At 51.5% G+C, this 23382-nt stretch overlaps 1 long non-coding RNA gene across 9 annotated transcripts in view; it reads left to right on the forward strand.

The window, feature by feature from the left end:
* The window catches only part of GSN, a 77138-nt gene that overhangs the window by 48216 nt on the left and 5540 nt on the right, over positions 1-23382 (forward strand). For 6 of the 9 annotated variants that reach the window (XR_002337470.1, XR_002337469.1, XR_002337473.1 and 3 more), the window contains 11 exons: positions 2728-2932; positions 3612-3766; positions 10258-10419; positions 12222-12371; positions 13815-13904; positions 14565-14697; positions 15914-16002; positions 16161-16376; positions 18147-18280; positions 20923-21013; positions 22896-23066. This is a non-coding gene — a long non-coding RNA (gelsolin). Of the gene's footprint in view, positions 1-945; positions 1180-1229; positions 1301-2727; positions 2933-3611; positions 3767-10257; positions 10420-12221; positions 12372-13814; positions 13905-14564; positions 14698-15913; positions 16003-16160; positions 16377-18146; positions 18281-20922; positions 21014-22895; positions 23067-23382 lie in introns of those variants that run through there. The other 3 variants (XR_002337467.1, XR_002337468.1, XR_002337462.1) reach the window with 3 other exon arrangements.

Here is a 23382-nt window from a genome sequence, read left to right on the forward strand (position 1 = left end):
CTCAGATCAATCCCTAGTCAAGGAACTTCCATATGCCATGGGTGCAGCTGAAATAAAATAAAAAGTAAAATAAAATAAAATAGAACCTACAGGATTTCTCTTATGGCTCAGTGGCTTAGCGGCTCAGTGGGTTAAGGATTTGGCATTGTCACTGCAGTGGCTCAGGTCCCTGCTGTGGTGCAGGTTGGATCCCTGGCCCAAGAACCTTCACATACTATGAGTGTGGCCAAAATTAAAAAAAAAAAAAAAAAAAAAGAACCTGCAATCCCAGTTTAGAAGTCTGCCCACCCTCTCTGTCTTGCCTGCTCAAGGATGCAGTGAAGGCCAGCCCCCTGAACTGTGTCCTTAGTTGGTGACAGCCACATACTGCTTAAGTGGATGGTCCACCCAGACCATCTGGACTGTGTCCTTAGCTGGTGACAGCCACATACTGCTTAAGTGGTGGTCCACCCAGACCATCTGTGGTCAAATCTTGGCTGTTTCATTTTTCTAGTTGTATGCAAGCTGCTTAACCATACTGCACTCAGTTTTCCCCTCTGTAAAATGGGGCTGTCGGCAGTACCCAGTCTGTAAAAAGGATGTTAGGATGTGTCAGCTCTCGAGTGATGGTTGTGTGACGGATGGAAAACCTTCAATAAATATATATTTTTTGCTGAAGATCTTAGGTGCAGAGAGGGGAGAGGTCTTGCATGGATCACACAGGAGGCTAAGCTAGGTGGGCTCCCCTGCTATTTCTGCAAGCATCCATTTAGTGTGCACCCAGTTAGTGCCTGCTGTATGCCAGGCCTTGTGCACCCTGGGAGCTGGGGTGAAGGGGCGGCCGCGCCCAGCTGGGTCGGTCCCGGTGGGAATCCTGTTGACTTTAAAATCCAGGCCAGATCCCCGCCCTTCCCGGCCCCGCGGGGGCCCAGCCCTACCCCGCGCGCCCTCCCTGTGGGGCGGTCCCGGCTTGGGCGGGATGGGCGGGCGGTTACTTAAAGTCGGTGACTGGAGAGGCCGCGGCTGCAGCCCGGGTCTACTGCCGCTGCCGCTGTCGCTGCCATGGCACCGCACCGCTCCGCGCTGCTTGGCGCGCTGGTCGTGGCGCTGTGCGCGCTGTCGCCGCCCGCCCGCGCGGCCACCGCGTCGCGGGGGGCGCCCCAGGCACGGGCGCCCCAGGGGCGGGTATCCCCGATGCGGGTGAGTGCCCGGGGGGCCCGGGGGCTCCCGGAGTAACTCTCTATTGTAAGTTCTTGCAGATACAGCTCTAGGAAAAGGGGAGTAATTCAGGTCTAGAATGGAAAAACTGTTTTGTTGCTTTGTAAGTATCTTGCAGCTTCGGGGCTCCGGTGGATGGGGGTGGGAGCCTCAGGGTGCTGGCTGTTTCCCTCCCTGGAGGCTAACCTGACCTTGGCCGGATTTCTTTTTCCCTCGCAGCTGCCTTCTGGTTTCTATATCCATCTCTGCCGCCTGATTTCTCCTCTTGCTTGCCTAGTTTCTCCTTCCCACTGCCTCACTTCTCCCCTCCCCTCTTCTGATTTCTTCTTCCATTTCAGATTCCTCTTTCTCATCTAATTGCTCCCTCCCTCTTCAGTATTTCCCTCCTTACTCGTGTGATCTTATTTCCACCTGCTTATCATCCTTACTGTGGTTTAGTCTCCTCTCTGGGATGTCTCCTCTGTGCTGTCTGGTTTCTCCTCCCTTTTGTGGCCCCTTCGTGTTCTCCACCCCTCTGCCTGAGTTCTCCCATCTGTTTCTTTCTTTCTTTTTTTTTTTTTACTTCTTCCACCAGATCCGGCCTGAGGTGACCTGCGCCTGCTGACTTCCACCCTCTGACCCCAAGCTAACCAATCCCGCTCTGTTCCATCTCTAGACCCAGTGCATGTCTGATGGCCTTTCCCCTCCCTCAGCCTTGACCGTCTCTTCTCCAACAGGCTCCTGCAGAACCCCTCCTCCCTCCCCGCCGCTGCTGTGTCCTCTCACCTTTTCCAAGAATTGGAATTTGGGGGGTGGGGTTGGGGGGGGCAGGAGGGAGGAGGCAGACAGCGCAGGAGGCCACTTGGGTTCAGTCATCTCTGCCCTTCTTGGAGGTGTGATGGGGACATGAATGGGGCATGGGAAATCTCACTTCCAGAGAGCAAAACCAGACAGGCTGTGTGACCTTGGGCCAGTCCCTTCCCCTCCTGGGGCCTCGATTTCCCTATCTGCAGGGTGGTGTTGGACACCAAGCTCTCTGAGGACCCTTCTAGTGCTAAGAGCCACCGAAGATGCTGGAGGGGAACAAGCTGAGCCACTGGGGACTCCCAGATTTACCGCTGCCTTTGGAGGGGTCTCCCCATGGTCCCAGAGTTTGCACTCTTGGAACCTGGGGGCAATTCCTGCTACGTCATTTCTTAACTGGGGGCCCCTGGCAGAGTCACTTCACCTCTCCATGCCTCAGCTGTCACATCTAATTGGCACTAAGAAAGGAAGGGAGAAAGGAGGGAGAGCCTTCTCTTCCCCCATCGCCAGAGAGCCGAATAGGAGAGACATACGTTGGCCACGGACAGGGCTTGGAGCCTAAGCTCTGCCCTGTTTGCTCGCTCATCCAGGCAGGGGGCGTAGAAGAGGGTAGACTTGCCTCCGGGGTGGGGAGAGTTAGGCTCAAGTGAGATGCTCTTGGTGCTGGAAACCACCCTCCCTCGTGCCCTGGGGTCACTCCTCGCCAAGGCCCCTGCCCTTGCTCAGGCTCTGCCCGGTCTCTTGCAGCCCAGCACCATGGTGGTGGAACACCCTGAGTTCCTCAAGGCAGGGAAGGAGCCCGGACTGCAGATCTGGCGCGTGGAGAAGTTCGACCTGGTTCCTGTGCCCCCCAACCTTTACGGAGACTTCTTCACAGGCGATGCCTATGTCATCCTGAAGACGGTGCAGCTGAGGAACGGGAACCTGCAGTATGACCTCCACTACTGGCTGGGTGAGGCTGGCCCCCACCCCAGTCCCTCCACCTCCACCCCAGCCCCTCTGCTGCAGAGCACAGACCTTTGAGTCATGGTCTCCAGGAAGCGCCCATGAGAATTACGGGACTGTTGAGCATCAAGTGTGTGCCAGGCCCTTGGTTATGTGTTCCCAAGACTCTAGAGCCACCTGCCCAAGTTCAGACTTCAGCTCTGCCCTTTGGCAAAATATCCAGTGTCTCTGTGAAGTGGACATGATGATCGCACCAGACCACCTCATAGGACTGTTGTGAGGGTTAAATTATGGCGCTCAGAACTGGGGATGCCTTGGGGACCCTGGACCCCCCCCCCAGCTCCAGCCTCAACCCAGCTTGCCCTTCAGACTTGGGGGCCTGGAGTTTTGCCACAGCTCTGCTGTGTGACCAAGTCCTTCCCCCTCACTGTGCTTTGGTTTCCTGATGCTCCCTGGCCTGACTTCATGCTCAAGAGGGCTCAGGGTGGGTGCTAGGGAGCATCTCAGAGCTGGGAGGACTTTTAGAGACCGTGGAGGCCCTGCACCTCCCCCATTATACAGATGTGTTAACTGAGGTTCGTGGGAGGCAGCATCACAGGGCAGTGCTGGGGGCTCCAGGCTCCTCCTCCATAGGAGGCTGGGACCACGTTCAGAAGCCAGGCTCATGCTGCTCTGATGTCCCCCAGGCAATGAATGCAGCCAGGATGAGAGCGGGGCGGCTGCCATCTTCACCGTGCAGCTGGATGACTACCTGAACGGTCGGGCCGTGCAGCACCGCGAGGTCCAGGGCTTCGAGTCAGCCACCTTCCTTGGCTACTTCAAATCTGGTCTCAAGTACAAGGTGAGTGCCAGGCAGCAGGGACAGATGCACCAATGGCAGAGTTCACTCAGGTCTCTCCATCTTTCAGTCTTGTGCGGTAACGTGGGCAGACAGGTCAGAGTTCAGCCTTTGCAGTTGGCCAGCCCTGGGTTTGAATCCTAGGCACTTCCTAGCTGTGTGACCTTGGACAAATCACGCTCCCTCTCTGAGCCTCTGGTTTCTTACTAAATTGAGAGAAGAAAATTCCCCATCACATCACAGGGTGGTCTTTCTAGCCCCAATTGGTAAGGGGTGGGCCATTGGTGGAAACTTTGCTTGCCTGAGGCTTGAGCCTGTAGCCTTTAGTTCTTAGGCCCTGCCAAGAGAGGGGCCTATGTTAGGTATTTGACCTAACATTAGAATTCATTAGAATCTCCCTTGAACTTGACCTCTGAAGTCTGAGCCCCAGCCTCCAGCCAGGTGGGGTTGAGCAAAGCCAAGCTGAGACCCCCCAAGAGCCTGTGACTTCATATGCTATGTGACTTCTGGCAGACTTGGCCTGTCTGAACCTCCCTTTTGCCTTCAGTTATAGGAGAGCCAGTTGTACCCGCCCTTCAGGCCTGGGGAGAGGATTTAGTGAAGGCTTAGCTGGGAAACGCTTTGCACAGGGCTTGGTACCTTGGAAGGGTTCTGGGAAAGCTGTAACTTTGCAAAGCCGGGCTTATCTTTGGTCAGGATAGGGAGGGGATCACAAGCTTTGATGGCCTTAATGTTAGGGTTCAGATCTCTTATTTTAAGGGAGGGTGGGGACACTGGGAAACTGAGGCACAGAGAGGTTAAGCAACTGACCCAGGGTCACCTAGCAAGTCAGTCCCACAGCCAGGACTAGAACCCAGATCTCCTGACTCCCAGCTTTTTCCCACTACATCAACCTGCCTCTCGTGAGCAGGAGTCTAGGATAGGGATCAAGCCCAGTCTATCCTGCTGATGTGCTGTGTGACCTTAGAGAAGTCATTGTCCATCTCTGGGTCTCTGGGTCCTCTGTGTTAACAGAGTGGTGACCCTGCCTGCTCAGCTGACACACTGGAGATTAGATGATGGGAAAGTTCTCGAGAGACTGAGATAGCAGAGGAAGGGTGTGTCCTGGGAACAGGGCCTCAGCCCTGGGCTTGGTGGAGCTGGGCGGGATTCCCTGGAGCCTCCAAGCGCCCCCTGTTGGCCACCTCATCCATGCCCACAGCACCTCCTGCGGTCCATCCAACTCTACCTTCTTCCCATAGCCTCTTCTGGGGCCTTGGTACCAGCAGGAGAGGTGAAAAGCCTGAGAACCAGGCCCCGGACTGGGAGAGCGACCAGGAATGTTTTCAACCCCTAGAGCTGAAAGTGGAAAGAGTACTTGATCAGGAGGCAGAGATTGGTTCAGGTCCCAAGGCTACCCCTTTCACTGCTGTGTGCCTCTGGATGGGTCCACTCACACATTCCCCATTTGTCATTCATTCAACAAACATTTATCAAGCCCCTGTAACAATAGCACCTGTTTGGAGTTCTCGTTGTGGTGCAGCAGAACCGAATCCAACTAGGAACCATGAGGTTGCGGGTTCAATCCCTGGCCTCGTTCAGTGTGTTAAGGATCTCGAGTTGCCGTGAGCTGTGTCCTCTAGGTCGCAGACATGGCTCGGATCTTGCGTTGCTGTGGCTGTGGCGTAGGCCAGCAGCTGTAGCTCTTATTTGACCCCTAGCCTGATCCCTAGCCTGGGAACTTCCACATGCCGTAGGTGCGGCCCTAAAAAAAAGAAAAACAAAAACAATAGTGCCTGTTCACTGCTGCTGTGTGGACGACAGCAGCTTGTGGACAAGCTAAGCAGCTTATACAGCTGATAAGTGACAGAGCTGGAATTTAGACCCAGGTGTGAAGGGCTCAGTACAGAGCTGGTTCAGTGGACATTTGAAGACTCCCTGGTCTCTGATCTCAGCTCAGATGGAACCTAGGAATCTGCATCGTTAGGACCTCCACCCTCTGGTGGTTCTTCCGAGATGTTCTTGGACTGGACTCCGAGGAAGGCTTCAAGGGGTGGGTTCCCAACCCAGGCCTGCCTTTGGGACTTCAGTCCTGAAAGGCCTTGGCTTTTGGTGGGAATGTGAGATCCAAGGCTAGTCCTGTTTTCCACCTTCTCCGCAAGTCCTCCAGCTGCCCCCGCACTTGGCAGGCCCAGCCCCAAGGTTCCTGGCCTGGCGCCCTCATCAATTATAGATCTCCAAGGAGCAGAGCCTGTTATGCAAGACTTGTTTCTGTGAAAGCCTGCTCCTCAGAGCTAATTCTGTCCTCGGGGTGTGAGAAGGGGCAGAGAGGGGATGAGAGCTGCTAGAAAGAGCTACCATTGGGACTGGCCTGTCCTGAGCTGGGACGCCCAAAGCCTTAAAAGTCACTGCATTGTTCAGAGCCATTGATCCCTTCTCTCCTTCCTCCTGATTCCCAGACAGAACCCTAGAGACCCCTTGGGGCTGGGTTATTTGAAACCCTTTGTTTAAGCAGGTCTGAGCTGCGCAGTCCCCTGGCCTCAAGGAACACAATGGGAAACCACAGAATCACTGAGCCCCTTCCTATTCTCCATCCCATTTCTTAGCTAAGGAACCCTGAGTTTAGCAGGTGGCGAGGACCAGCCCCCATCAATAGGTTTTTCTCTGTTTTGGAAACAGCTTAACATATTTTAAATTGTAGATTTTTATAGCTTTTCTCCTTCTTCTAACTACAAGTGTAATACAAGCTTATAGTAAAATGTCAAACATAGAAATAGAGCTTTTAGAAAGTGGAAGTCCCCATGATTCTACTCTGGGAGATATACACCAAATGGTACATAATTTTTCTCTATATATGAACATATAAATATGTATTATTCATATATAGAGAACACACATATATATATCATCACTTTAATTTTGAAAGTGACTTTTAAAATAATATCCTATTAAATTAAAAAAAATTATTATAGTTGATTGACAGTGATCTGTCAATTTATCCTATTAAATTTTGTTCAAATAATTTGATGCCAATCTCTGCCCACTTGATGATTAAACCATAGAAAGCAACATCAGTCTTAAATGTTATAGTAAAAAGAGTGAAAAATTGTAAAACTTTCAAAAAAGTCCTATGCTTGTACTTGGCGATCTGCAAACGTCTCCTAAGAGCTTACTTTCATTTTTGTTAACTAATCTCTCCAAGTCTAATTTCCTAGATCAGTAAGATTAGAGGAGTTAATCAGGAAATGCCTGTCCACATTCACTAGAAATCAAGTATTTTTTTAATTTATAAATTCACAGAAAAGAATTTGTTGGAACTGAGATTTATGACATTGAACAATCTTTTTCCTTTTTTAAAAGAAAGTTTCTATATTTTTTTTTTTCTTTTTGCTCTTAGGACTGATTGTGCAGCATATGGAAGTTCACAGGCTAGGGGTCAAATCAGAGCTACAGCTGCCAGCCTATACCACAGCCACAGCAACGTGGGATCCGAGCTGCATCTGTGACCTACGACACAGCTGATGGCAATACCAGACCTTTAACCCACTGAGCAAGACCAGGGATCAAACCCACATCCTCATGGATGCTAGTCAGGTTCATTATGGCTGAGCCACAACAGGAGCTCCCTCTATTTTTCAATAAAGAATAAATGCTTGTGAAGTTCCCATCGTGGCTCAGCAGAAATTAATCTGACTAGTATCCGTGAGGACGCAGATTCGATCCCTGGCCTCACTCAGTGGGTTAAGGATCTGGCGTTGCTGTGAGCTGTAGTATAGGTCGTAGACTTGGCTGGGATCCCGCATTGCTGTGTCTGTGGTGTGGGCCGGCAGCTGTAGCTCCGATTAGACCCCTAGCCTGGGAACTGCCATATGCTGTGGGTATGGCCCTAAAAAGAACACAACCCCCCCAAAACAAAAAACAAAACAAAACAAAACCAAACAAAAATCCCCAAGAATAAATGTACACTTGAACAAGTAAAATATTCTAGAGATGTATAAAAAAAGTTTTAAAGATTTTTCTCTTCCCTCTTTCCCCCGTTTCCTCCTCTCTGAGGAATCCATGGAAATGGTCTGTGTGTCTGTCTAGTATCTTTTGGAAAAACTTTTCAGATCCACTGTCTCTTTATCTCTAGTTGAATGAGGTCCCAGGCTCAGTGCTGCCCACAGACTCTCAGGAGTTCCTGGGCTAGCAGACTTGTGGGAGGCTGGTCCCTGGAAGGGCAAACTTCAGGGTAAATATTCCCCCAGTTCGCTAGGACCCTGGGCATGGGGTCTGACCTCAGTTTCCTTGCCTGAGAAGTGGGGTAAAGGGAGTCACTAACTCAGGGTCTTGTGGGGACCACATTGCATATCCACAAAGCAGGTGCCACAAAGCATGGGGCTTAGTACGAGGAAGCCTCTGCAGTCATTACCAAGTGAGTACAGGGTATTGCATCTTCCCCAGCTGCCCTTCCTTACTGCTCCCCAGCAGGAGGGCCCCTGAAGGCAGGTGGAAAGAAAGGCTCTGTGAATACCTTGGCCACCCTGCTGAGCCCAAGGGGATGCTCTTGAAAGCCTCATGCTGGTACCTAGAAAGGACACCAGGGGGCGCTCAGCTCACAACAGGAGGGAAAACCACACCACCACATTTTTTACTTGATCGAGCTTGCTCTGAACAGTGGATTGATTATTCCTGCCTCCCTTCCTGGGTGACCCTAGTAATGTTCACTCTAAGAACACCTGATGTTGGGGGGGGAAAGTGGGCCTTACAGACTTAGTCACACCTGAGTTTGAATTCTAACTCCACCATTTACTAGCTTTGAGATCTTGGGCCAGTCTCTTCACTTCTGGGATCTGCTTTCCTCATCCTCATAAGATGGGGATAATGACACCCCCCTCAGAGATGACACATGCAAAATGCCAGCCCAGCAGGCATTATCATTTCACAATCACTTCTGTATGGCTCACTGTTGTGTGTAGCCCTAAGGGGAACCCGGTTATCCTCTCTCCCTTTGTCCCTGCCCTCGTGGGCTCAGTGCAGCCAGTCAGACTTGGCTTCACTCTGCAAAGTGAGACAGCAGCCAGAGGCCTGGAGGAGATGGCCACATTTCTGGCTTTAGTGGCCAGGGAGACGCGTCTGGTCTTAGCTGCCAGGGTGGCGTGTGCCAGATCGTGAACAAGAGGCAAGGTTTTACTCCTTAGCTTTGCCACACGCTTGCTGAGTGCCGTTGAGTAGGTCACTTCACATCTCTGGGCTTCATTTTACTCATGAGTAAAATGAGGAGCTCTGTAAGGACCTTCTCAGCTCTGATTTGATGTCCCTGAGGCCTGGGGCCTGGGATCCCTGAGCACTGGGGCTGGGGACTGCTCATGAGGAAGCCCAGCCCACTTTACTTGGCCTTTTGCTGAACCAAGGACAGTTTTGACCCCTGAAAGGAAGCCTTCCTGAGATTCCCTGGGACTTGGTGCCCACTACAGGGGGTGGCACTGCAGAAGCTTATGTCACCATTGCAGAAGGGAGAGGCGTGAGGCTCAGAGAGGGAAAGAGACTTACCCAAAGTCACCCAGCACTGTAGTGCCAGGACAGGGACTTGAACCTGAGGTTGGTGCTCTGTCGCTTACCTGCAGCTGCCTCTGAAGGCACAGCTGAGTGGGACTTGCTGCAGCACTGTCGAGGAGGGCAGAGGATGGTTTCGGCTGGAGCAGTCCTCCTAGAGAGCCTTGAAGGATGGGAAAGCATTGGACGAGGGCTTCTCAAAGTGGGTTTTGCAGAACACTGCAAGCAGATTGCAGGCAAGATGTGAAGGAGAAAAGCAGTTCTGGATTCAGTAAAGTAGGGAAGTTCTATGTAAAGAAAAGGCAGCTTCAATCACCAAAGGGCTTCCCAGAGCTTTTATCGTGTGGATGTGCTTTGCGTGTGGTCAGGGGGCAAGGAAGGAGCATTCCTTGTGCTTATTTGATCATGGAACTCTTTCCTTGCGGTATATCTTGGCAGATTAGAGTTCTTTTTTTCCTGTCTTTTTAGGGCCACAACCCATAGCATATGGAGGTTCCCAGGCTAGGAGTTGAATCGGAGCTGTAGCTGTAGGCTGTAGCCTCAGGCCTACGCCACAGCCACAGCAACAACAGATCCAAGCTGCACCTGTGACCTACACCATAGCTCACAGCAATGCCAGATCCTTAACTCACTGAGCAAGACCAGGGATCAAACCTGCATCCTCATGGATACTAGCCAGATTCGTTTCTGCTGAGCCACGACGGGAACTCCTGATTAGAGTTCTTTAGAATATCCCTTGGGAAAGGCAGGTTTTGAAAACAGAATGTTTACAGCTTTTTGATCCAGGAAAGGGAGCCCAAGGATCTTTGTTAGTAGAGTATGAGATTCAAAGGGGTGACAGCAAGGTGCAATGGGGAGGGAATCTGCTGGAAGGCCACTGGTGCCCAAGCCAGAATTTCCTAAACTTCATCCCTATCCTTCCCCCGTCCCTGCTTCCCCAGGCCTGTTCCCCAGACTAACGCTGTCTCCTTGACCAACAGAAAGGAGGCGTGGCATCAGGATTCAAGCACGTGGTACCCAACGAAGTGGCGGTGCAGAGACTCTTCCAGGTCAAAGGGCGGCGTGTGGTCCGCGCCACCGAGGTGCCTGTGTCCTGGGAGAGCTTCAACCGTGGCGACTGCTTCATCCTGGACCTGGGCAACGTGAGTCCTGCCCTGCCCTTTCCCCAGGGCCTCTGAGTCCTCCAGGCCTAGCCGGGCCTGACTCCTGGAAGTGGACACATCCACATGGACAAATGCAAAGACACAGCAGGGCAAGTCACGGGGACAGCAGCCCCTGTGCATGAGACAGACGCACCTGCAGAGACTCGGGTGTGGACGTGCCTGGCGTGTAGACTCGGACGTGGCACTTATGGGCACACACACCCTGGCACTGCATACTATAAGCCCTCGCCCAGCAGGCATGGACATGGCACCACAATGAATGCCTGCATGTGGAGACGTGGGCGTGTTGTTTAAGGACCCACCTATGTGTGTCATACCTGTAGTTGCACATGCACACTTGTATGTGGCAGTGTGTGTGGGATACACTTACCCAGGCCCACCTTTCAGATGTGATGCTTTGTACACATTTTCCCCAAATGCACGTGTAATTGTACCCACAAAAGACCATACCCCCACCTCCATCTCTACATGCAAACAGAGGTGCACACTTAGTGTAAGCTTCTTATCAGCATGTAACGGACACACAGAAGCGTGTACAGCTTTATGGATTCACAGCATGAACACATGTGTGGGAGGAACACCCAGATCAAGAAACAGAACGTCACCAGCCCCCACAAGGCCCTACATGTCCTCTTCTAGTCCCTTCATCCCCAAGGGTAACCATCATCCTGCACTCTCCCAACCAACAGCACAGCGTAGTTCCACTTGTTTCTGAGCTCCATGTACATGGCATCATTCCTTGTAATGTCTGACTTTTTGCTCAGCATTCTCTTTCTTTTTCTTTTCTTTTTTTTGGCTGTACTCATGGCATGCAAAAATTCCTGGGGCAGGAACCCACTGAACTCACACCATAGCAGCCAGTGACCTGAGCCACAGTCTTGCCAATGCTGGCTCCTTAACCCACAGGGCCACCAGGGAACTCCTGTATTCTCTTTCTGAGATCCATACACATTGTTGCTTTTAGCTATAGATTGTTCATTCTCCTTGCAATATAAGGTTTGATTGGGTGGATATGCTACAGTTTATTTATTTGTTCTCTTGTTTGTTTGTTTTTTTCTGTTTATGGATGCACCTGTGGCAGATGAAAGTTCTGGGTTAGGGGTTGAATGGGAGCTGCCACTGCCATCCTACACCGTGGCCACAGCTGTGCCGGATCAGAGCCTCATCTTCCACCTATGCCACAGCTTTCAGCAAGGCCGGATCATTAACCCCCTGAGTGAGGCCAGGGATCGAACCTGTATCCTCACAGACCCTGTGTCTGGTTCTTAATCCGATGAGCCACAACGGGAACTCCTATTCATTCCCTTATTGATGGGCACTTGGGACAGTTTGGGGCTGTTCCAAGTGGTGCCACTCTGAATGTTCTTGCACAGGCCATTGGTGGATGTGTGAATCCCCTTCTGTTGAGTATATTCCTAGGAGAGGTTGCTGGGTCCTCGGATATGGGGCTAGTGAGCTTCAGAAGTATAGCCAAATAGTTTCCCAAAGTGGTTATGCCAATCTCTGCTCCCATCAGCAGGCAAACATTTATAGTCACATTCCATGTGTAGCTGTACCTTTGATAAAACATAGAACCCAAGCCATACACTCACATACCCCAGTGTACACAGACCACACCCCTTGTGCTTGGATGTGGGCGAGTGTGCTCCACTGGCCCTCATCCGGGCAAACAGAGACCAAAGTGAGCTTACACACCCCCACAGTCTCCTCCTTGTTATATCACTGGGTAGGACTTGCATGAAGCTGGGTGCATTGCCTTACGTGGGGTCCCTGTCTTACAGGACATCTACCAGTGGTGTGGCTCCAACAGCAATCGGTATGAGAGGCTGAAGGCCACCCAGGTGTCTAAGGGCATCCGGGACAATGAGCGGAGTGGCCGGGCCCATGTGCACGTGTCTGAGGAGGATGCCGAGCCTGCCGGGATGCTCCAGGTACCCATAGCCACATCCCAGGAGTGCAGTGGGGGGCAGAGCCTGGGGACAGAATGCTCAGGTCTCTCCTCCACCCAGTAGGCAGTTTCGAGGTGAATTTGTTTTTCTGCCAAGCCAGAAGAACATCTTCCAGGACAACTCCCAGACTCCTCTGAGAGGCGGGGCTGGCATCCCAGGACCTCACTTTCTCACGGGGAGGACCAGGTCCGCCAGAGGAGCTGAGTAGAAGGGTCTTGGCATCTTCTGAGGGCCAGCCTGGTGCTGGAGCCGGGTCAGAAAGAGAAAATGGAGTCCAATCCCCTCTTTCCTCTTCTCACTGTTACTGGTAGTTTATAGCCCATTTCCTAGTAGGGTTTTGTTTTTTATTTTATTTGTTTGGGCTTTTTTTTTTTTGGTCTTTTTAGGGCTACACCTGCGACATATGAAAGTTCCCAGGCTGGGGATCAAATTGGAGCTGTAGCTGCCAGCCTACACCGGAGCCACAGCAACACGGGATCCAAGCTGCATCTGTGACCTACACCACAGCTCACGGCAACACTGGATCCTTAACCCACTGAGCAAGGCCAGGGATCGAACACGAGTCTTCATGGATACTAGTCAGGTTCATTACTGCTGAGCCACGATGGGAAACCACCTCCCCCCCATTTCCTAGTAGTGTATAGCATGATGGCATTGCCAGCCTTTGTACTTTGAGGGATATATCAATAGAGGCGAAGTTCGCCAGGAAAAGGAGGAGACTGTGAGCTGTGCTCCATGTCACTTGGCTCCTGCTGGTCTGGGGGCCTTGAGTTCTGGTTTTTAGGAAAAGTAGAAGGCGACTGTTATGGGGAGAGGCCTGGGCAGGAGGGGCAGTAGCGGGGGCCATTGAGGTTAGAGGTAGCTCAGAATGGAGGTGTGAAAATAGGCTCTAAAGTCACAGGGATACGGGTTCAGACGTTGACCTAAGCACCTCATAGCTCTGTGGACAAGAGACTCCATCTCTGGACTTCTGATTCCTTTCCTGTGAAATGAGAATGGTAATATGTGCTTCTTGGCATGGGTGTGACGATGAAATGAGGTCTGTTAAAGGCATGCGGGGAAAGGTGTTCAGAGCTGTAGTTATTCTTCGATGGCTCCGAGGAAGTGGTAGAGTAAGTATCTGAAGGACTGTCCTGGAGGCAGAGGAGCAAGGGGTTCTCACAGAGCTCCTGGGGACAGGGGACAGGGAGGGAAGGACTTGACAGGCAGCCCTGGTTGAGCTCCGCTCACAAGGGGCATGTCGAGAGATGCAGGACATCTCCTGAGGGGGCCCTGCCCTGAGTGGAAGGTCACCGTGGATGCCCGTGTGGTCCTTGCCTGCCTGGGGAGGGAGCTCTCTCAGGAGCCCAGGCCCCTCCCTGGAGGAGGAGGCCGCTGGGAGCTCACGACCACCCTTTCTTCTCTCTATCTCTCCACCTGCTGCAGGTGCTGGGCCCCAAGCCAACTCTGCCCGAAGGTACTGAGGACACAGTGAAGGAGGACGCGGCCAACCGCAAGCTGGCCAAGCTCTACAAGGTGAGCCTCAGCCGCTCGGCCCCCTGGGACTGGGGTCAGGACAGGAAGGCAGGAGGTCTAATCTTCCTGAGCTCTGCTGCTGCGGGGCCTTGAGCAAAGAAAGCGGTGCAGGGCTGGGGTGGGGGAGATTTGAAGGGGAAGGGGGTGCGGTGCTCACATTTCCAGAGGATGCCCATCCACTGCCTTTGCCTTCCTGCCCCAGGAATGAGAGCGTGTGAGCAACCGCAGACCCATCTGAGTCACGCTCATCTGTGGGGAACCTCAGGGTTCCTAGTTGGATTCGTTTCTGCTGCGCCACGATGAGCCCGCCCCACTTTTATTTTTTATCTCCTTTTTTTTTTTAACTGATGGGGTTGAATATCTTTTCGCCAACTATGCAGTCCGTTTCCTGTGCCACCGCATTCCTGCATTTGATCCCTCCTTCCTTTTCCACGTGCAGTTTCCACGCTACGCTTGTGTGTAGGTCACAGGTGTGGTTGTGACAAAGCCGAAAAGGACAGAGAAACCCTGAATGAGCCTTAGGGGTGGAGGGTGCCAGGCCACGTGTTTGTGGGGGTGGGAGTGGGATGTGGGCCCCCCCCCGACGTGTGGGCTCGGGGGCGCCCGTGGGTAGGCTGAGGCGGTGGAGGTCACTCACGGACCTATCTCTTGTCCCCACAGGTCTCCAACGGCGCAGGCACCATGACAGTCTCCCTCGTGGCCGATGAGAACCCCTTCGCCCAGGGGGCCTTGAAGTCAGAGGACTGCTTCATCCTGGACCACGGCAAAGATGGGAAGATCTTTGTCTGGAAAGGTACCGGGGACAGGGGAAGGGCTCTAACAGGACTCAGGTGGGAGCTCCTGCAGCCTTTCAGGCACTCGGCTCACGAGGGAGGGTCGCATGTGTGTTCTGGACACCCTGGGCAGTAGAAATCAGGAGTCTTGGGCTAAAGCCCTGGCTTTGCAGTTGACTTGCTGTGTGATCTTGGGCACCATACTTACCTCTCTGGCCTCAGTTTTCCTATTTGGGCTAAAACTGATGTTTCCCAAGTGTGTTATAATACTATTTCTTAGAAAGATTAATGGATATCTTGTGAAAAATATGTTAAAAAAAAAAAAAAAGCCCATACAATTTTACAGTCAAATAAGTTCATGGACTTATGCTGGATTCTACAATGTTAACAAGCTTGTTTATTGCAGGACTTTTAAGAGCCTTTAACTTGCTAGTGTATATTGGGGCGATCAGTGTTCTGTTGGGGAAATGCCCTGCGAGGGGTCCATGGAACTCCTTGTGGAATGTCATGTGGGACTGAGTAGGGGAGGCTCTTGGAGAAGGTTGACCTTGATGTTTCCAAGAAGCCCAGATGTTGAGAGGACCCATCGGCATCTTCTGGGGAAGCTCTGCGACTAGTCCTAGGAAGGGGACAAAATGGGGAGGAGTCAGTGGGTGAACAGAGAATGGCAGAGAGAGGGATTAGCACTTGTGGAAATAGTATTATTATTGTTGGTGGTGGTGGTGTTACTATTATTATTTTTATCTGGGCCCTACTGCCTTGACAATGAGAAAGCTGGGGTCTGAGGCCTGGCGCCAGCTAGCCAGGAGCTATCTAGGTGTGGGAAGGCTCTCAGGGTTGGGGCGAATTTGATTGTGGAACTGGGGGAGCCCCCCGCTGTGGACACCTGGCCTAGGGGAGGGGAGCTTCTGAGGGTCTGAGTCACAGCTTTCCCGTTGGCTGAGTGGCCTTGGTCAAGTCACTTAATCTCTCTAAGACCCTGGTTTCCTGATATGTAATAGGACAAGATAATGATCTTTGTCATGTGAGGTCGTGTGGATGAAATGCAATCACTTTTGTATAATTCTGAGCTCAGTAATGGGTAAGCTGGTGGCATGGTCAGCTCTGGGGTCTCTGGCCTTGACTGTCCACAGTCTGAAAAGAAGAGGGAGGGAGGTTTGGCTGCTGCTTTCCCTGCACCATGGATGCTGGGACCCTGGGCTGACCCCAGGTCCGTTATCCTCCATCTGCCAACAGGTAAGCAGGCCAACACGGAGGAGAGGAAGGCTGCCCTCAAAACGGCCTCCGACTTCATCTCCAAGATGAACTATCCCAAGCAGACCCAGGTGAGTCTTGGAGCCAGGCAGGACAGTGAGGATAGGTCCAGTTTGGGTGGGGAAGGGCTGGGCTGCAGTGGGTGCAGTCCCTTCTTGTGGACTAGTTGTCTGAGGCTCCCTTGAGGACCCCAGCCCAGCTCATCCCGCTCTCCTCCCTCCGCTTCCAGGTCTCCGTCCTTCCCGAGGGCGGTGAGACCCCACTGTTCAAACAGTTCTTCAAGAACTGGCGGGACCCAGACCAGGTGGACGGCCCGGGCCTGAGCTATCTCTCCAGCCACATCGCCAACGTGGAGCGTGTGCCCTTCGACGCTGCCACTCTGCATACCTCCACGGCCATGGCTGCCCAGCACGGCATGGATGACGATGGCACAGGCCAGAAACAGGTACCTGGGGGGCCAGGCTGGGTATGTTCAGGCCCCTCCCTTGCTCCCTCCCAGGCACTTCTGGCCCACCCACTGCCTCCTGCTTCTCGGAGGATGTTTCTCTTAAGTGGTTTTGGCCACAGTTTTGGTGGATGAGATTCTTTTTGTCTTACTTGATTTTTACAACAGACATATCCTAAGTACTGTTGTTTGCCAGGCCCTATGCCAAGTGTCTGAGACCCCACCCGGCCCATGAAGAGCGCCTGATCTGGGGAGGGAGGTGACACAGCCGTTCTGGTTGCTCAGACCTCTGTGGTCAGTGGTAGATGGGAGGTGTACAGGAATTATGGGAACACAGGAAGAGCAGTGAAGGGGGGTCATTGGGGAAGTCTTCACAGAGATAGGGACCCTTTGGTTGGGCTTCAGAGTATGAGTAGGAGTTTGCTGCCACAGAAGAAGAGTGAGTATTCCAGGCAGGGAGCTGTCTTGGGAGTCTGGTGCTGATGGCATCCTAAAGGAGGAGCCTTGAGTTCTGTGTCCAAGGGTGTGGACTTGATCCTGTATCAACCATTAGGTGCTAGTGAGAGTTTTATGTGTGAGTTTTTTTTCTTTTTTAAAAAGCAGAAATGTGATAGGGTCAGTTCTGTGCTTCTGGAACTCATCACAAAAATGAATTAGAGGCAGGAGGATGAGGGTAGAAATCTCATTAGGAGGTTGTTATAATAGTTTAGGGAAGAGACGATGACCTTGAAATCAGGGAGGTCACAGCGAAGGTGGAGAGGTGGGGGGGGGTGGAGTTGAGAGATGTTTACAAGGTAGAATCTGCTTCAGGAAAACATTGATTCCATTCTACATAATAGAAATAGCAAAAGTGTTTGTTTTTATTTATTTTTGTTTTTGTCATTGGTGTTATTCTTCATTCATTTCTCATTTATCGCTTCAGTGGGAGGGGAGGATGTAATGAAAATGATCAGGATAGGGCAGTGTGGAAAGAGCCCTGGCAGCTCATCTGTGTGACCTTGGGTGAGTTCCTTAACCTTGTTGAACTTCACTTTCCTCACCTGTAAAAATGAGGTTTCATCCCATTCCATCACCTTCAAGGATTTTTAAGATTCAGAGATTCTATCTCCTGGGGTTTTTAGCACCACCAGGTGGCGCTGCAGGGCTTCATGACTCCTTGAGTTGAGGGGAATCAGTGTCACCAGAGCTCTGTAAAGAGATGTGCCAGCAGGAGTCAGTCACTTAGTGATGGACCTGCCCCAGTAGCTGATCTATAAAATCCTGAAAATTCAATAGTGGTCATATTAGTAATAAAATGATAATAATTCTCATAATTAAGAGCAGTAGCCCCCTGCAAAGCCATCGCCCTGTGCCAGGCACTCTGCTAGACTTTTCATGAATAAACTCATTTGATCCTCACAACAACGCTGACTATTCCCATTTTTCAGAAGAGGAAAGTGAGGCTCAAAGATGTTAGGCAAGTTGTCCCAGGTCGTACAACCTCTGAGGGGGTGGAGCATGATTTGAATTAGGTCCACACAGCTACCAGGGCCTGGGCTGATCTCTGCGAGAAGGAAGTTCAGGGTGGGACAGGCGTGCGCTGTAAGGATCCTGAGCAGGATTGAATCCTAGTGGCTTTGTGATTTGGGCAAGTTATTTAACTTCAGTCTGAGTCTGAGTGCAGTCCTGTTGGGTAAGCACTGCCCACCACCCTGTGGCTTCCCAGCTGACCTGAGTAGGGATGGGGCTGGGGGTGCTGTACCATGTCTGAGCCCAGCTTGGCTCTGGCAGATCTGGAGAATCGAAGGCTCCAACAAAGTGCCTGTGGACCCTGCCACGTACGGACAGTTCTACGGTGGTGACAGCTACATTATCCTGTACAACTACCGTCATGGTGGCCGTCAGGGACAGATCATCTACAACTGGTGAGGGGTTGGGGCCCTGCGTTGTGGGTGGGGGGCATGGGGGGCAGCGGCTGGGCCCTGAGCATGGCAACAAGGAGGCCGGTGAAACAGGCCTGAGGCGAGCCTGGGGTGCGTGGACCTAAGGCGGGACAGCCACACGCCACTGGGAAAGGCTGTCATCTGGAGGCCAGCACGGCTTGTCTTATTTCTTGAAACCACTTTTAAACTATTCTCATAAAAGCATTATAGGTCCTGGAAATCCTGTGAAATCAGATTGTTATGATCATTATACAACTACAGATGTGACAATTCATTTGAGTAATAAAAAAAAAAGAAAAACAGAGACCCCTGAAAGTAAAAAAAAAAAAAAAAAAAAATTATAAAAAAAGAAAAAAAAAGCATTATAGTCCATTGTAGGAGACATGGGGGAGTAGGGAGAAACAAACAAAAATCTTTCCCACAGTTCCACTCAAAGTGCTGTTTATCCTCCCACGGTTTCTAATTTTAAAAAAATTTTAATTTATTTACTTTCTTGGCCGCATCTGTGGCATGCAGAAGTTCCCAGGCCAGGGGTCAAACCACACCACAGCAGTGACAACGCTGGATCCTTAACCTGCTGAACCACCAGGGAACTCCAAGGGCTTTCTTATTCTCTTTTTTTATAGCTGCATAATATTCCATCGTGTGGCTATCCTGTGGTTTCTTTAACAAATTCCCTGCTGAGGCATACTTGGGTGGATTCCAAACTTTTGCCATTACAAGCATTGCTGTGATTAGTAACCTTAAACAAACATCACTCTGAATGTGTAGAGAAATGTCTCTGGAGTGAGTTCCCAGAAGCAGAATTGCCAGGTCAAAGAATAAATATACTTGTCATTTTGATAGATGCTGCCCAGCTCCCTGCATGGAGTTTGTAGCATTTGCATTGCCACCAGCAGCAAATGAGGATGTCTGTTTCCCCACAGCTTCAGCGATGGACTGTGTTATCAAACTTTTGCTGTTTGTCAACTTGATAGTTTATAAAATGGTGTCTCAGTATACTATTTCATTTTTCTTTTTTCTTTTTTTTCTTCTAGGGCCTCACCCACAGCACATGGAAGTTCCCCGGCTAGGGGTCGAATCAGCGCTGTAGCTGCAGGCCTACGCCACAGCCACAGCAACGTCAGATCTGAGCTGCATCTGCAACCTACACCACAGCTTGTGGCAACGCTGGATCCTGTAACCCACTAAGCAAGGCCAGGGATCAAACCCTCATCCCCGTGGATACTAGTCAGGTTCTTAACTGCTGAGCCACAATGGGAACTCCAGTATTTTTCATTTTTCACTTCATTTCTCTATGGAATTTCAAAGTTTTTAAAGTTCATTGAACTTCTTTTTTAAACTTTTTATTTTGAAATAACTTATTGGAAAGTTGCAAAAAATGGTACAGACAGTTGCCATGTACCCATTACACAGCTCCCTCTATGGTCACATCTTACCTAACCATAGCTCAAGTTTCAAAACTGAGAAATTAACACTGATACAATACTGCTAACTAATCTACAGACCTTACTTGAATTTCATCACTTCTCCCACTAATATCTTTTTTTCTGGCCTTAGGATCTAATGCAGGATGCCACATGGCACTTAGACATCACGTCTTCTTGATGACATTTAATCATTATGTCTTTAATCTATGACAGTTCCTGAGTCTTCTTTCACAGCCTTGGTGCTTTGGAAGAGTCTTGGTCTTATTTTGTAGAATGCCTCTCAACTTGACAACCTCAGACTTTTACTTTTTTTTTTTTTTTTTTTTTTTGCTTTTTAGGGTGGCACTTGTGGCATATGGAGGTTCCCAGGCTAGGAGTCAAATTAGAGCTGGAGGTGCTGGCCTACACCACAGCCGTAGCAACACCAGATCCTTAACCCACTGCGCAAGGCCAGGGATCGAACCTCCATTCTCTTGGATACTAATCTGGTTTGTTGCTGCTGAGCCACAATGGGAATACCCTGACAACCTCAGACTTTTAAAAGCAGCTTGAAAGAAATTTTTTTGGACTAGGTAATACATGGTACAAAACTCATGAGAAGGCAGGATTTTTTAAAAATTAGATGCATCATGACACTGATTTGTTGGATTTGTAGTTTTTTTCCTTTTAGGGCCCCACCTGCCGCACATGGACGTTCCCAGGCCAGGAACTGAACCCAAGCCACAGCTGCAACCTACACCACAGCTGCAGCAATGCAGGATCCTTTAACCCACGCTCTGGGCCAGGGATTGAACCTACACCTCAGCAGCGATCCAGCCCACTGCAGTCAGAGTCTTAACCCACTGCACCACAGCGGGAACTTGCAATTTGTCAGATTTTTGTTCGCTTATATAGATAACACATGTTGGTTATGGGAACTTTAGATAAGGAAGAGGTGAGGCAGAAAGTCACCCACCACAAACCTCCCCTCAGGGCAGATTTAGGATGAAGAAGTCCCCTGGTTGTGCTCAGATCTCTATAAGGAGGCGAGATGCTGAGCAGACCATAGGGCATGTTGGTTTGGTTCCCGCTCTGGTTGCTTTTGAGAAAACCCCTTTCCCTCTCTGTGTCTCAGTTTCATTACCTGTAATCCGGAGATTTGTGGGTTTCTCAGGCCCAGGGTGAAGGAGAGACTGAGTCTCACTTCCCTTCCAGGCAGGGCGCCCAGTCCACCCAGGATGAGGTCGCCGCGTCTGCCATCCTGACTGCCCAGCTGGATGAGGAGCTGGGAGGTACCCCAGTCCAGGTGAGCCCAGCCCACCACCCCTTGGGTCACACTCTGGGCCCTGTCCCTCTGTTCGTTCATGTGTCTGACTGTCCATCAATCTGTCCATCCATCCTTTCAACAAATACTTATGTAGGGCTCCCGTGTACCCAACACTGCATCTGTAGCCATGAAGATACAGATCCCACCCCTGCCCTACCCCAAACTGCCCTCATGTGGTTTACAGTCTAGGGGGGAGAAAGATGTTCAGCAGACATGCGGGCACATGGATGTATAATGTCATGCACTGTGGCAGTGCGTGAAAATGACAAGGCGTTGCAGAGAAAGGAGAGGAGAGGTGGTGTGGGGGAGTTTTCAGAGGATGAACATGGAGCCAACCTGCTTGAGTTTGAATCCATCTTTACCTCCGGGCAACCTTGGACAAATCACTTAGCTTCTCAGTGCCCTTATGTTCTCAAACTAGGTGTACTAGCAGTACCTGTCTCCCAGGATTGCTGTGAGGATGAAGCATTAACATTTGTAATACATTTAGAGCCACGCTTGGCCCATAACGGCCCCTTCTACATGTGTGTTAAGTATAAGGACACATAGATCCCAGGTAGGATCTAATTGGATTAGACAAGTCCCCCAGCCAGGAAGGGGTTTTTCAGCTGGGACCTAACGGATGAGTAGGAGTTGGCCAGGCACAGTCAAGGTAGAGGGAAGAGACTATGCTAAGGGCCCAAGGTGGGAGAGGGCATTGGGTACTAAGGCGAGGGGGAGAGTGCCATGATGGGAGTCTGGGGAGGTGATCAGAGGGACCAGACCACCCAGAAGTCACAGTGAGGATGTGACCTTGACTCTGAGAACAAGGGGACATTGCTAAAATGATAACTGTAAAGTGAAGGGATCTGTGGGTTTAAACAGTGACCGGGCCACAGTGTGGGGCCCTAGGGGGCAGCAGAGCCAGGTGGGGAGATGTCGGGGGAGCCAGAGTTCTCCTTCCTCGATCCTACCCTTGGAGCCAGCAGGGTTTGGATTTGGATCCAGGGTTGGTGCCCCGAACTTTGACCATGACTGGGGGGTCCTCGGGGTGTCAGATGCCAAGCAGGATGATTACTGTCTTAGCTCATCTCAACAAGAGCTTTAGGATTAGCATTCTTGACCCCATTTCACAGAGGAAGGACCTGAGAGGGTGAGTCCCGTGCCTGAGTTCTCACCATCAGGGTGGAGCTGGGATCTGAGCTCTGACCCAGCAGTGGTTGTTCATCCTGGGACGTGACCCCAATACTCCCAGCGTCCATGCGAGATTGTCTTCTAGACTTAGCTAGGGCCAGGGTCACCACTGGGATCCAAAATTGAAATGGGCCCCCAAGCCAGGATCAGGTATGCTGTATCTGAGATCTCCCTGCCCCTCCCTCCCACCACCAAGCCCCTGACTGCAGTTGGCTTGTGGGGGACACTGGCTGGGCAGGAGGGGTCTCTCCAGATCTGAGAGGCTCTATCCTCACCACTGTGCTGGCTTCCATGCCCGGGGCTGACGTCACCATCCTGGAAGAATGTCCACGGACAATCCCTGTGCTTCCATTTAAGGGAATATTTGCAAACGGGCTCTCTTGGTTCTTAGACTAGACACAGGGTCAGCCAGGCAGGGCCTCATGGGAAGCAAGAGGCTGAGCAGTGCCCAGGGGACCTCAGGCTGCAGTGCTATCTCCAGCCTTCCTGGAACTCCCGTTCCCTTGCCCACCCCCCGAGTGCTGTAGGGTCACGTTCCACCCAGAGCATAGACAGAAGCGTGACAACCTCATTTGAGGGATGAGCCTGGGCCCTGCTGGCTGCAGCAGGTGGCAATGAGCCTGATGCCGCACAGGACTGATGCCTGCCCCCCACCCCTTTCCTGACTTGCCCTCTTTCTCCCTCCCAGAGCCGTGTGGTCCAAGGCAAGGAACCCGCTCACCTCATGAGCCTGTTTGGTGGGAAACCCATGATCATCTACAGGGGTGGCACCTCCCGCGAGGGTGGACAGACAGCCCCCGCCAGTACCCGCCTCTTCCAGGTCCGGGCCAGCAGCTCTGGAGCCACCCGAGCCGTTGAGGTAACACCCAAGGCCTGGACCCCGGGCAGGGTTGGCCTTTCTGAAACCTCCCAGGCTTGAAGGGCAGATCTCTGGGCACTGGGTCGGTTGGGGTTGGCTAAGGGGTTAACACACAGCTCTTCATACCTTCCGGCTTTGGCAGTGGGATTGTATGTCTTAGATTTCCTCTCGTTTCAAGAATGCCCAGTGCCCCCTATCTTGCATACCTTCCACAACGGGCAGCTCACTACCCTGCTGGGAGTCCATTCTTCACACTCTGGACTTTGTTCTCGATTACCTTCCAGCTGGCTACTCTCCCTTTCACGGTGGAAGGTGC

This window comes from Sus scrofa, chromosome 1 (assembly GCF_000003025.6).
Source record: "Sus scrofa isolate TJ Tabasco breed Duroc chromosome 1, Sscrofa11.1, whole genome shotgun sequence".
Taxonomy (NCBI): domain Eukaryota; kingdom Metazoa; phylum Chordata; class Mammalia; order Artiodactyla; family Suidae; genus Sus; species Sus scrofa.